Raw genomic sequence first — 9,625 nt, forward strand, 5'->3', positions numbered from 1 at the left:
GCACTCGCTGGAGCCACTGCTGCTCTCACTTATGCCATAACTGACTTTCAGGAAGGCATTTACTTCTCAACGTTATTTTCCTCCCACCCATAAAAATATAAAGTCGTCTATTTCTAGTCAAATTATACTAATATGTAAAAAGATAAATACTTTGCAAGGTATTATCCCATTTAATTGAATGATACTGGTATTCTGTTTTCTTCGAGAAATTCGAAGTCACGTTGGTGTCCTGTTAGACAGTCATTCGTTTTCTAAGTTGTGTAGTAGCAGGCAGAGCCAATAGCGTCACCGTTACTACAGTGTTTCTGTTTCCAACATTTTCCTATTGTTTATTCCACCTAAGTGTTAGGTGATGAGAGCACTGTGTTTATTTTGACCAGTTTCTTGACAGCTAAGAGTAAAGTTCAAATCCTGTAGATTGTAGTAACAAAGAAATAGATGGGTTAATTTGCCTAAGATTACTTTGCATGAAAATGAACTCTTCAGTGGGGTTCCAACTATCCAATAGAGCTTGAGGACGCGTCGCTGCCACTGAAACATATAAAAGTAATTCTAGTGGACATAAACTGTAGATTAATAGGGACACTAATAGGGACACTAATATCGAACAAAAGAGAAGTCAGCCTGTTTCGTTGGCCATGTGACAGTTATGTTATTCTCCTTATTAAGAAAGGTATGGAAGTCACAAGACACCAGTCCTTCCATTGTAAATCCGAGATTTCGTGTTTGTGCTAGAAATGATATTTTACTAGAGTTCAGAAAGTAATTTCTCTGAGAAGCCATCTGATTTCATTTTCTGGTTTTACTTCAATGGGTAAAAACCTTGTTCGCCGTGTCACACTATTCCCTTCATGTTCATTTAAACTAAACAACATTTGACTGATTGTAGGGCAAAAGAACTGTTGCAGTTGATGGAGACAGGCCAAGATGTTTCACAGTCTCCAGGTTAGTATCTAAGGTTCTGATAACAAAACCTGACTTTAGCTTTCATCCTTATTGGCCCATAAAATAGTTAATACATCGGCGACATATAAGAGCTAAAGAACGGTTTTGAATCATATTTAAAACTATTTCTAACCTTGGCAGTAGAAATAACTATTTCATTCACACCATAATATTTTGTCTGTCTTACAGGGATGAAAAACAAGGTCAAGTCCTGCTCATTTAGAACATTAAACATCAAAATCCTAAACCAGCTTCCCCAAAATTCTGATTTTAGCTTTTTGCTGATTTTCACCTTCTATAAAATTAAACTCATAAACATACACAAAAGCTCAAACATAAATGCAAACATGATCATCTATGTGAGAACGAGTGCTTGTAACGTATACACCATTTCAAAATTCATTACTGAGAGAAGTGAAACACTAGGTCACCGAAAACTTCATCATGCACTTAGGTACATTTCAGTCCGTATATTTTACTGTTTTATTATAAAGTAATCACCTAATTGTAACTGATGTTTACTCTCTTGACTGCTTCATACTTTGGAATGCAGAATGATGGAAAATATTTATACATACTGTATTGTGAGTGCCATCGAGTAGTGATAAGATCCTCGTGGTCCAAATCTGCAACCCAGTTTAGATAATCTACTACAATGTTGATATGTTGAATGGATAAGGTAATGAACTACTAACGGATCTACAGCGAGTATGAGTTTACTTGTGTCAGAACAAGCACCTAATTGTATATTGCTGTAGTTAACGTAATCTTGCTGCTGAGAAGTCCTTCCAGATATATTAACTTGGGGAGGCGGGAAGGTTTGTCAATCCCTTACTTTAACACCGCAGAAACATAAGCTAAACACAAGCAGCCATCAATTGTCTTGAGAAAAGCATGACGGTCTCATAATCACATCCTGTTACCAACACACCTTTAAGAAATAAAAACAAGAATATGCAACTAACAACTCGGAAATGTCGGTTTCTCTAGCACTGGCAATACTGTTCTAACAATGATATCAGATTGTATTGCTATAAGATTCATGACGTGAGAAGTGATAAATAGAAGAGATATATGAAGTTAGACATATATTTGTCTCAAAAAACTGATAGCTGTACTCTACTTAACAAGATCTGATAAAATAATTGAAGAAATTGCTTAGTTATGTTACACGTCATATGAAAAACAATCCAAAATAAACATAGAGTTATAATTATCACAGTTTGTATGTATGTATGTATGTATGTATATATGTATTCATGTATATAAATATATGTATGTTTGTCTGTATACACACACACACACACACACACACATATATATATATATATATATAAATATATATATATATATATATATATATATATATATATATATATATATACATACACACACATACATACATACATACATACATACATACATACATACATACATACATACATATACAACTGCTATAAGAATTTTAAATGCATTGTTTTATGGCGTGATGTTTTACTATACCAAACTTTTGACATGTGCTAATATTAAATTTAGATTTCACCGCCAGGTGATATTTAATTACGTAGGAGGCGCCACTTAACTAAAAGCTTAGTATCATCTTCAAAAACGATTAGAGTAAGTATGCATATCAGTGTTTGTGTGCTTGTATACATACTTGCATGTACGTATATATATATATATATATATATATATATATATATATATATATAATAGGCTTGTAGATATTATTTACGTTTGTATTTACACACACACACATACACACACGCACACACATACACGCACGCACGAACGCACACATAATTATTCCCTATTTAAACTGGCATTTTCTTAACATATCCCTATGCTCTACGATATTAACCTACCACCACTAATAGAATCACAATCGCAGCCACAAAAGCCACAACAATCATTACCCTTATCACAACCAACAACTGCAACCATAACAACAACTGCAACCATAACTGAATTCATTACAAACTTAACAGCAATAACAGATCTTACTATAGCACAAAAGCAATAGTTATTACCACCTGCGTCAACGTAATAATTAATATTTAATTTGAACAAAGGCAGCGAGCTAGCAGAATCGTTTGCAAGCGGGGCAAAATACTTAGGGCATTTCTTCCGTCTAACATCCTGAATTCAAATTTGCCTTTCATCCTTTCGGGGTTGATAAACCAATTGTGAACTTGGGATCGATTTAAACGACTTACCTCCTCCCCTGAACTTCCTGGCCTTATGCCAAAATTTGAAACTAATGTTTAATTTGAACAAGGAAGGGTGACTTTAAATTCAGATCCTGGAAGGTTTAAAAAAATGGATATCTGTCGGCTTCGATGATGTCTATTCAGTTGTTTGATCAACTGAATTACCTGCTTATTGAATTAGCGTGTGTGTGTGACGAAGTATTCCACAGACACGGTCCTTTCAGTCACAGGTATAATCCATCTGACGGTCTTCCACAGAGTTTGTGTCAACTTACTTTCACTCACAAGGCTTAAGGTGACCCAAGGTATGGTAATTTCCCAAAAATACCACAAAATGGGGTCATATGCTTGTTCGTTCTCAGAGCTGCCTTGGTGATGCTAGACAATAACATGCCTCGCCCCTGTTGTCTTTGAAACCAGATTTCGAGAAACAGAAAGCGTGAGTGGAACCGGGAGGAGGAGGAGGAGGGGGAGGAGGGGGATAGAAATATGACAGTAAATGTAAGATAAAAAAAAATTAAGGAAACAAAATCTAAAACATTCGAGACTGACGTTAATTGTAAAAATATTTTATTTCCAAATGTAAATATTATTTTGAGATTTTAATCTTTAGGGAATTTTATAGAATGAATGAATGAATGAACGAACGAATGTCTTATGTGTTTCTCTCTTTAACAAACATACCAACAGCTATTTTAGTACTGGAAACACACACATACACGCGCGCGCACACACAGACTGAAAAACACAAAGTAAACGAAACAAAAGATACATCATGAAAATTAACATTATTTATTTATTTATTTATTTATTTATGTATTTATTTATTTATGTATTTATTTATTTATGGTTCTTTCACACTGCAAAACATTTTTTTAATAAGACATCTTTATAACCATTTGTATCTTGAGGAATTGAGTTAGTTTCTATCCAAAATATAACTCAAAGCAGAAATTCATGTGTGTGTGTGTGTGTGTGCGTGCGTGTGTGTGTGTGTGTGTGCGTGTGCACGTGCGCGCGTGATGTGTGTGAGTGAAGGCGCGTAGTTTAGTGGTTAGGGTGTTGCACTCACGGTTACTAGATCGATTCACGGATCGTGCGGTGCGCTGTGTTCTTGAGCAAGACACTTCATCTCACGTTTCTCCAGTCCACTCAGCTGCGATAGACTAGCTTTCCAACCAGAGGGAATGTTGGCCTGCTCGCCTAACCAGCGGAATGGCATCGTTCGAAAACGATGGAACGATGCAAAGCGCATTGTGACAAGCGATGTATAACAACATCCAATGGTCTCGTCGATGACGTAATATATATGTGTTAGTGTGTGTTTGTGTGTGCATGTGTGTGTGTATATATGTATGTGTGTGTGTGTGTGTGTGTGTGTGTGTGTGTGTGTGTGTGTGTGTGTAAAATCTTTAATCAGCAGAAGTTACAAAGTCAGTCAAGGTCTGAGAGTTTCGTACATTCGCACTTAACAAGTGCCACTACACGAAACTCTCAGTCTTTGAGTGCCTTTGTGCGTAGGTATGCAGTATGTCTATGTATGAGTGGGTTTGTATGTGTTTGGAGAGAGAGAGAGAGAGAGAGAGAGAGATAGATAGAGAGAGAGAGAGAGAGAGAGAGAGAGAGAGAGAGAAAAGAGAGAGAGAGAGAGAAATGCATTTGTATAAATATATTCTTTTCAAATGAATTCCACGACAAAAATTTCATGCGTCTTAAAATGTTCCGAATTCTTTCACTTTCTTATTCTATATGCATACGTACATGTAAATATATGTGTGTATGTGTGTGTGTATACAGACATACATTCTTACATACATATAATATATATATATATATATATATATATATATATATATATATATATATATATATATATATATATATATATGCATATATATATATACATATATATATATATATATATATATATATATATATATATATATATATATATATATATATATATATATATATATATATATATATATATATATACACACACAAGTTAATACATTTGCTAAAGCTTGTCTATCCTGTGCTGTGTTTTCTTCATTTTGTGTCCATTTCCTTTAATAATATGTATGTATGTGTGCCTGTAACTATGTATATGCCTGTATAAATAAATAGATAATAAACAATGCAGATGACGTCAACACTTATTAGAATAATCTTATCTCAATTATAGAATCTTTACTTTGCTCACTTACTACTTTCATTTATACAAAAGAGCATTCATTTGAATATTTTAACATCTCTCATTCTTTGTTCTGTCTTGAACTACACCCAAAATTCATCCACCGATTTCGTTCTCATTTACGTTTTCTTTTTTTTTTTTCTTTTTTTTCTTCATATATATTAGTTTTAAAGTTTTAAAGGGCTCAATATACATATATTCTCATGAATACACTCGCATGTAAACGAACAATCTCACACCAACAAACGTACACACACACATGCACATGAGCACACAGACATTCACATACAAGTACGTGTGTATTTGTGTATGTATGTATATGTGTGTGTGTGTGTGTGTGTATCAATTAGGGCAATTCAAAATCAACTGACGTGAAACAATTCATACATACGTATATATGCACACACACACAAACACACACACACACATATATATATATATATATATAATACACACACATACAAATTTATGTAAATCTATGCTTACACACACATGTATATCCCCGTTCATCTTTCTCTATATGTATGTATGTATATATGTATGTATGTATGTATGTACATAATACATACACACGCAAACGCATATTGTTGACATCTGGAGAGAAGGAAGTAAAATAAGTGGTTTGACTACTTCGTTCTAAATGGTGGGATGGTCGACATTTTCAGGTGATCGTCTGCAATATTATTCAATTATGTTCAATGAATTGTTAGGAATATTATAAACATTTCACTGAGGGAGATTCCTTATAAGTCTTAATCAATTCTTTTAAAGTAATATATTACATTCTTCGATCCACATTCACACACATTTAACTCATAATACTCATTTTTTCTTCTCGCTATCGGACCGGCATCCCGCAGAAGATCTAGAAAATTAGAACGTGTGTGATATATTTCTACATTTTTTTTTTCTTCTCTTTTTCATTTCATTTATTTAATCGATAGGTTCACAGCATTTACGTATTTAGCTATATCTTAAAACGTCTCGCAGCTTAATGACTTTGGCTACCTGTAATAGAAATAGAAGAGAGATAACAAAAAAAAAACACAACAGCAAAACAAACAAAACAAAATAGTCTGTTACGGTTGTTGTTGCTGTTGTTTATGATGATGATGATGGTGGTGATGATGATGATATAGATGATGATGGTGACGATCATGATGATGATGATGATGATGATGATGATGATGATGATGATGATGATGATGATGATGAAGATGATGATGATTATGTTAATATTAATGTTATTTTTTGTTGTTGGGTTTACACGTTAGTTGTATAAATATGTTCCTTTTTATTTTGTTTTGTTTTTTTTTTCAAATTTAAGCCAAATAAAAAGAAACAAAAATTACAAAATTAATTGAAAGTAATGTTTTTATTTATCTTTTTACATTGTTGTTATTGTTGTTGTTGTTTTTGTTACATGGAGAAGTGTTGTGAGAAATGTCCCAGTGCAAACCCGTATATTTTTTATTGTTTGTACTTTGCCTATTCATTTGGAAACTAAACAAAATTTTTGTCATTTGAGTAAAGTCCAAGTTGATGGCCCTCTCTTAGCTGTGTCCTCTGGTCTTCTGGTGTATGTTTAGGACAGCAGATTACGAGCTGATATCCTGACAGGAGGGTAGCAGAAATGATATACCACTGAACAAAACATCTAGCAGTATTCTGCCAGGAAGAAAGCATAAATGATATGCCAACAGGGCAAAATAGCTTGCTATATTCTTCCAGGTGGGTGGCAGAAATGATATATAGCTCAACAAAAAGTCTCTCTCTATTCTTGCCAAGCGGAAAGCAGAAATGATAATACACTACTGAACAAAATATCTTACTGCTCTTACCGGATAAATAGCAAAAATGATATACCACGGAGCAAAATTCCATGCTATACTGATTTCCGTCCACCTATTTCATGTTCAAATTTGTCTTTTATCCGTCCATGTTTTTTTTTAATAAATACATAGCATTCACGTACCGAGTAGGTCTGACTGAGTGTACTCTTTCCTACAAAAACATGGCCTCGTGCCAATAGGTAAAACATATTATCAGTCGCACATACAAAGTGTACGTGTTTAGTTCATACATCATTTGCTGCGGATAGTGCCCTTTGAAAGCTCCCTGCACGAGGCAGAGTGTTAAACATAACTGAATGCCCCATACCAGGCTAGATAACTCGCCTCGAGATAATCGAGAATGTTAGATATCGATATTTTGTCATTATTGCGACACATCGGTAACATTATGTCGTGTAGGGATCCTTCACAGGATGTCATTTCGCAGCAAATGGGCGTATAAAGAAAAAGCACATACATATATTCATATAAACAAAACACACACATATGTGCGACTGATAATGTTTACGTTATTAGAGCTGCTTTTGTAATTTAAAAAAGTATTTTATCTGCCACAAGGGTTGCGAACGAGGAAACGTTACAGGGACAATTTACAAAGGCAGCGACGTTTACGAGGAATCGATTTCGGAAAAAAAAAAACAAGCCTGAAAAATGGCAGTAAATAAAAAGAATAAAATGAGATGGCTCACTACAGGACAGCGATCTAATGGCAATCAAAAGGCTTACAGACACTCGACTATTCTAAATAACAAGGACTTGTTCCCTCTCCCAGTTGTGACTTCTGGTTTACTGGCGCATGTTAAGAGCGGTCTATTACTCTCTAGCTTCATTTTCCTCCTTAAGTGGAGCTTGAACAAATTGATGAGGAGTTTCATCGAATGGGAAAGTGTCAGTCTTCACTCCTTTAAGTTTTGTTTATCATTGAATGCTTTTCGCCATGATCAATAAATAGAAGAAACGCACTTGTCTTTCATTGCCAAAATAATACAAAATGGCGATTCTGACAATCATCTCGGCAGATAACCAGATTCATTGTAGAAATGACAATAGCTGTTTGATAAAACTCCAAAAAGTTAGCAATGTTTGAACACGGAACGAGTGCGAGTACAGCAGTTTCGTCACAGCGCATATCACGGACAGATTTGGGTGACTGCATTATCGTGGCTGTCGAGTCAGTCCTAAACCAATAATGCCTCCTCGTTGCACCTCCAAGTTGTAATGGTTTCAAATTTTGGCACAAGGCCAGCAATTTTAAAGAAGAGGGTAACTCGATTACAACGACCCCAATGCTCAATTGGTACTTCTTCAAAAGGATAAAAGGCAAAGTCAACCTCGGCGGAATTTGAACTCAGAACTTAAGGGCGGACGAAATCCATACATACACATACGCGTTTGCTATGAGCATTTTTACTCCTTTACTTTTCACTCCCTCCCCTTCGGTTTTTTTCCCTTTTTAACGGTAGTTCTAATAGCTCTTTTGTCTTAATAACGGTCAATCACATAGTAGCTTCCCTTTCTTTAACGGTCATTTTCATAGCATATTTTTGTTTTGCCTCGATAACTGAAGAGATGCCGGTGCGGGTTTCCGCCCCGACATCCGAAACTCGGAGTTTTATCATGGCAACCGAATAATTGTGACATATCATTTTTACAGATAAATTCCTCTATATATATAAACATATATATATTATATTATATATTATATATATTTATACTGATAAATGTAATAGAGTTTTCTCAACAGACTGAAACAGTACAAAATTCTGTGCATTTACAACACAACATTTACATATTGTTATTATATTTATTTGTAGAATGTCTTTCACAAAGTAAAGGAGATATGACGAGTCATATTTGAGCTTCGGTTTCATAGTGCTTACTGCTGGTGGAGTAGAAAAACCACAGTGTGTTCTGTTCTCTGAGGTATTGGCAGCTTTTTCGCTGAAGCCCAGAAGGCTAAAGAGGCATTTGGAAACGAAGCTTTCCAGTGCAGTCAACAAAGACGAGGAATTTTTCATATGCCAAGCTGACAGACTGGTCAAATTCAGGCTTGATGACACAGGAATGTGTGTGCAGGACGTTGCGGCTGGTCTGAAAGCCTCTAACGAGGTTTCAAGGAAAATTGCTACTGCAAAAACCTCATGACATTGGAGAGCAGTTAGGTCTTCCTTGCTGCAAAGATATAATCTCACTCGTGCTCGAAACGTCTGAACTACAGAAGCTTAAACATGTTTCACTTTCCAACAACACCGTCAGTCGACGAATCGCTGAGATGTCTGATAATATTTTGTCTCAGCTTACCTCAAAGGTAAAAACATCAAAGTTTAACTATGTCGCTATCCAAATTGATGAAACCACTGACGTAGCGGATTTAGCACAACTTTGTGTTTATGTACGTTACGTACATAACAAGCGCCTGGAAG

Source organism: Octopus bimaculoides, chromosome 1 (assembly GCF_046866305.1).
Source record: "Octopus bimaculoides isolate indiv1 chromosome 1, ASM4686630v1, whole genome shotgun sequence".
Classification (NCBI taxonomy): domain Eukaryota; kingdom Metazoa; phylum Mollusca; class Cephalopoda; order Octopoda; family Octopodidae; genus Octopus; species Octopus bimaculoides.